General features: G+C 29.9%; 1 long non-coding RNA gene and 1 pseudogene across 1 annotated transcript; both read right to left on the reverse strand.

The window, feature by feature from the left end:
* Positions 1-1,803: 1,803 nt before the first annotated feature.
* LOC130496170 (uncharacterized) lies at positions 1,804-2,419 on the reverse strand. The gene is made up of 2 exons (XR_008935237.1): positions 2,296-2,419; positions 1,804-2,176 (listed from the first exon to the last, which is right to left on the reverse strand). It is a non-coding gene; the product is annotated as an uncharacterized LOC130496170 (long non-coding RNA).
* A 2,528-nt stretch (positions 2,420-4,947) lies between these two features.
* LOC108810376 (putative oxidoreductase C1F5.03c) lies at positions 4,948-5,791 on the reverse strand (annotated as a pseudogene).
* Between the last annotated feature and the right edge of the window lie 357 nt (positions 5,792-6,148).

A 6,148-nucleotide genomic window follows, 5' to 3' on the forward strand; every position in this document is an offset into this window, starting at 1 on the left:
GTATAACTAGTCCAACTATGTTGAATATAACTAGTACAACTATAACGTATATAACAAGTACAACATTGCAATTAATATGGTGATATTTGGTTTTTGTTTTCATTGTATGAATGATGCTATCAATAAAATGATATATAACCAATGAGACATGTTGGCCTAATCTTTTCCCGTTTGCATTTGTCAAAATACATAAATAATTTATTTTCAATAATATTTGATTTTGATAATGATTTTTTACAAAATGTGTTAGTTAACATTGGGTTGTAATCTTCTCGCCTCAATATCTATTTCATTATATAGATGTGAAAATAAAAATAAAAGATAGACCAATTGTAAACACATATACAAGAAAAATATGGTGAAACTTGTATATGTTTGTTGTATTTCCATCAAGGAAATGAGGCATATAAGACATAAAATTATAAAATAGATCATATATGACTAATATAATTGGTACAGTTAGTAGAACAAAGAGAAAAAATGGATCATATAGGACCCATGTTCGAAAATGTTATCGCCTAGTTGCTGTTTGGAGGTTGACCGCGGCGAGTTTGATCAAATCGGTGAATTCAGGTGTTGACCCGCGTTGATCCGCGTTTGACCGCTTAATTCCCACGTTGACCACCTAATTTCCGCCTAATTCCCGAGTTGATTGTCTAAGTTTTTTTTCTTCGCGTAAAGTTGAAATATTATTGACTATTTTTACTCATTAGTGACAGATTTTATATAAGTATTCATTACTAAATAGTTACAATTAATTATCAAACTCAAACAAACACATGCATATTTCATTTAGGGATCTTTTCGTATCAAATACACTCTAATCAAAATGTTTGACAAATAAAAAACACATGCATATTACATCTAGGCCCTGCGTAATCCCCGATTACTCTCCGATTTTTCGGTAACTCGCTAGACCCGGACTCGCCGCCCCCTTTAGTGCCTTCTGAACAGGCTATATGACTGATATAGTTGGTTATAAAAATTAAAATCCTTAGTTGTACCACATGAAAAATATAGGAAAGCCAAATGAAGTTTTAAATTTCTTAGAAAGTTCAAGCTGAAATCAGAAAAAAATCTGGTCAATTAGAAAGTTTGGGATCAAAATGAAGAGAAACAAAAAATCTGAGGACCAAAAACACAAATAGTGAAAAGTTGCTTCTTCCACCAGATTCAATCAATCGCTCATCCATGGTTGATTGAGATTTTCTCAATCCATCGTCATCCATGGTTGACTGAAATCAAAGCTTGGCGGAGTCGGCGGTGAGGATCTAAGATCACGGCGATGATGGCGACTTGGTGGAGTCGACAAATGTTGCCTACGAGTTATCGAACACAACTTTGATTGGAGGTTGGAGCATTTAACCATCATGCGTTTGAAGTTTGAAGAGGAAAAGATGGTCACGATTACAGAGAGTACTGGATACACCGCATGATGTCGTTGAAGTTAAAGATCGGAGACGCCGCGTGCTACCGGAGGAGATACGACGTCAATGTTGAAGAAGACCAATTTCTTTTTCTGTTTTTTGTTTTTAAAAAAAAAAAATTCCTGAAAGTAAAAAAAGATAAAACAAAAAGAATAAATTCATTAAGGGTGAATTAGATATTTTATATAAAGTGTGTCATGTAGAATAATGTGGGTTACCATAGAATAAGCTATAAGGGTTATGTGTTATATAAGAATAATGTCCCCTTTTGTCTCGACACCATGTTACTCTTCTTTAAAAAAAAAAAAATCAGGTTTACGAAGAAATTTTCATGTTTTTGTGTATTTTAGTGACTTAGCAACTTGATTGTAGATCATAAATGATAAAATGTTAACAGCAACAATCTGAGACACAAACAACTCATACGACACACAAGGTAGGAATCATAAATGATAAAATATTAACAGCAACAACTTGAGCTTAAGACACAAACAACACTTCTAATTCTCTCTCCAATGTCTTTCTTCATATCAAGAACATCTTGCTTCGGCTCCATTAATTCTTTCTCTACGGTAGCTTCATCTGCCCACTTAAACATATGGTCTGGACCAAAGATAGCTCCACATGGACATAATTTTCTTTTTTTTTTAAAGTCAACATAATTGTCAATAACCCACATTGATACTTTCTGGGTATTCCACGATCTAAATCCATTTGTGGTTATGACTCCTACTATCTATCTCTTTACACTAAAATCAATAGAAAGTTCAAACATTAACACAACTTAAATGAAGAAATAGCAAATCACATACGAGTTAATGACATAAGAACCGAAATTGAAAACATCAGAACACGCAAATTTGCTTACCTGAACGAAGAAGAATGGAGAAAATTTGGAAAGAACAAGCAAGAACCCTAAAATTTTTTATTTGGGGATTTTGGGAAAAAGAAAAGAAGAGATATGAAAGCTGTGACGTTTTTGGTCACTTAATGAAACGCTGAGTTTCAAACTTAACGACAAATCACAGCTTTTAACGTTAGTGTAGACGGATGGTCTTTTTCATTAAGATAAGTAACTTGAGAGGTTTATTCATTACCTTCTTAATTGAGGGTTTTTACCCGAATCTTATTATATAAAGATTGGTTCTTTAAAATTACTAATTAATATGATCGTGACACATGGCAATTGTATATTTAAGATTATGACATGAGTTAAGTTATAATTTTTATATAAATAGTTAATTAATAGTATTTTTTCTTTTTAAGTTTTAAACAAAATATTGTAAACAAATAATAAGTTCATACAAACAATTATTTAATATTATTTTCCTTTTTATGTCCAAGAAATAGAAAATTTAAACGTTATACGAAAATAATTTTCCTTAATTATGAACAAATATAATTATAATATTTATTTAATAGTATTTTTCCTTTTTAAGGTTTATATAAAATAATTGTTAACGAAAAAATTATATACTAATAATTATTTAATAGTAAGCTTCCTTTTTAAATAATAAATATAAAAATAATAGTAATTTTTTTTCTGTGAAACAAATTATTGTAAATAAAAATATTCCATAAAATAGTAAATTAATAGTAATTTTCCTTTATAAATCTAAAATGAAAATAGTAAAAGCTATATGAACAATAATTTTTCCTTTTAAGAAAAATCATGAAAAAGAGAATTATAAAAGAAAATTTGTAGTTAAATAATATTTAAAATGAATGATAAAATCCTAATAATACACCAAACTGTTTAATAATAAATATATGATTTAGCTAAAATCATAGATTACTTTTATTTTATCCTAATCAAAAATTTAAAAGAGTATTTAATATTATTTTTTATTTTTATTGTAAATAAAAAGGATATTTATAAAATAGATCACTTTTCCTTTTTAAAAAACAATTCAAGCAAAAATAAATTTTAAAAAACTTATTTAATAAATCATTATTATTAGTACATAAGAAAATGTATAATGTTATCATTTACTTGATTTACGTTATTCGACTATCAATTTTCTTATTTTTCATTCAATTTCTTATTTTAGGTTGGATTCAATTCAAACATTTAGGTATAATGTTTTTTTTCTAATCCAAGTAGTAAGTTGATACAATTCATCTATGTGCCATTATTATAAAATATAAATTTAACTTGAACTTATGTATGAAAATTATTTTTAGTTATAAAATAAATCTTACACAACGTATACAAATAAATCATAAAACTATAATAAATGATTATTATTTTATGTTTTTTATTAAATTAAAACATCAAACAAAAACCGTTGCAACGCAACGGGCTCATATCTAGTAAAATATAAAATATAGTTCAGGGGGTTTTACGTTAAAAACCCTTTGATCAAAAGATGTTTATTGTTAAAAATATATTTTAATATCTCTTAAAAATAAGCAGTAAAAAGATTGTGAATATATTTTATAAATTATATATATAAGTAAAATATAATTTATATATATATTTTTTTGCTATAATTGAAAGATATTATAATCAACAAAATATATAAATATATGATAAATAAATAAAAGTAATTATAAACTATTTTTAGTCAATTAAACATATATCAGTTTATGTTACTTAATTATTTTATGTAATCATCTGAGAAATTAGATAGATGTATAAAAAGTATTTCTATTACTTTGAAAATATATATTTTGTATTGTGTAAAATTATGTTTTAAAATAAATAATATTTCTTTTCATAATATCAAGATTATTGTGAAATTTCTTTTTTATGAAATTACATTATATAAAAATATATAGATTTTTTATCTATGAAACAATAGATATAAAGGAAGTATTTTATTAGTTCGAAAGTATATTTTATGTTATTTAAAATATTTTTAAAATAGAATATTATTATCTTGTAAATTTTCCTTTTTTATGAAATCATATTTAGTAGACATATATTTTCGTTTTTAAATTTGCTTTTCAAAGTTTATAAATGTTTCTTTTTTAATATATATGTTATATGGAAAATTTTGATAATAAAACTAATAAAAATCAATAATAGTATTTTAATGTAATATTTTTAATTCATTAAAGATATCAGTGTAATCAAATATTGTGAGTGTTAACGTGAGATCGACACATATGAAACTGATTTCTCAAATAATATTATAGAGATATGATTGACAAAAAGTGGCTTTAGAGTCTTTCTATTCGCACGAAGCTTTTAAAGCCTTAACCCCAGTCGGACCCTAATTAGATTGGTAATGACCCTTAACGCGTAAGCAAATAGTACGAAGTGAAGCCCATCACAAACTGAAATTCTATAAAGCTTTATGTGTTCATTCAGTTAATCCAATTGTTGGAAAGATGATTCTCTCTTCTTCTTCCTTTTTGATTAAGCTTTAAACTATTTCACTAATCCAATTAAATAGTATATGACATTTTAGCTTGAATGTTACGACATGCAAGCCAGTGAAATTTTGTATCGAGCTGTATTTTCACTCTTTCTAAAGCCTTTTTGATTAAATATTAAACGTTTACACACGAGGTATTAAGCATAAAAAGTTTACTAAACCCTTCAATTGATCTTGGTTTGCAAAACCGGCGAAGATCAACACTAGTGGCCACCACTAGTGGCCACACCGTCTACAATCAGCTCAGCTAATGCAGAGCCAGTGGCTGGACCATTCAGGATCCCCCAGCAACTATGTCATGTGGCTACATAACAACCGTTGATACCCGGAATCTCTCCGATAACAGGGACTCCATCTTCAGTGGTGGGCAAGAAACAAGCTTGCTCTGTCTTCACTTGAGCGTTTTCTTCATTTAGATAGCTCGAAACTGTTTTAGCTACTCTTTTGAGAACCTCTATGGATTCAGGATTGCTAGTCACCTGATCTGGATCATCAGGTACTTCTTCTTGTGACGACATTCCACATAAGTACACTTCACCTGTCAAAACAAAACAAACCATTCACTTGTCATCTGATCTTCCAATCCAGACAAAAGAACCGAACTCTACCTGTGGGTCGAGGGTACACTTCAGGGTCCAAAGCTCGACCACCGTTGGAAGGATGATAAGTTAAGAAAAGAGCATGAAGTGTTACAGCGTTCGGCTCTTTCGGTTCAAGAACTATGCTATGAGCTTTCGTACCGTACACCCTAAACACCGAAGACAACATCTCCAACTTACCAGACCACGGCGAATTTTTCGACGAGGGTGACAGAGATTCCTTTTTTGGCGAGGAAATACGCCGTGCAGACGCCGATGACACCTCCGCCGCATACGACGACTCGCTTCGACGCTTCTCTTGGAGCAGATCGTGACCGTTCGCGCGTGGGTCAATCTCAGTCGTCTGGATAATAACGCCGATGAGGATGAGATCACCGTCATATTAGCAGCAGCCATATGAGTTTGATGAACTCCACACGTCGACTGGTGAGAAAACTACTTAATGAGCCTATATTTATATTGGGCCGATTGACATATAAAATTTCTCATGCAAAATAATAAGAAAACATTATTATAGTGTAACAAAACAAGGTGTCTGTGTGTGTGTTACATCGTGGGATTTTATTTGAAATGATTACGAGAACATGTGAAATTGAGAGATTAGCCAGGAAAATAATTTGATCATATGATATTATATATGTTGTTACAATGTTTGCTCTCTCTCTCTCTCTCTCTCTCTCTCTCTCTCTCTTCTCTCTTCTCTCTCTCTCTCCTCTTCTCTCTCTCTCTCCTCTCTCTC

This window comes from Raphanus sativus, chromosome 6 (genome assembly GCF_000801105.2).
Source record: "Raphanus sativus cultivar WK10039 chromosome 6, ASM80110v3, whole genome shotgun sequence".
NCBI lineage: Eukaryota > Viridiplantae > Streptophyta > Magnoliopsida > Brassicales > Brassicaceae > Raphanus > Raphanus sativus.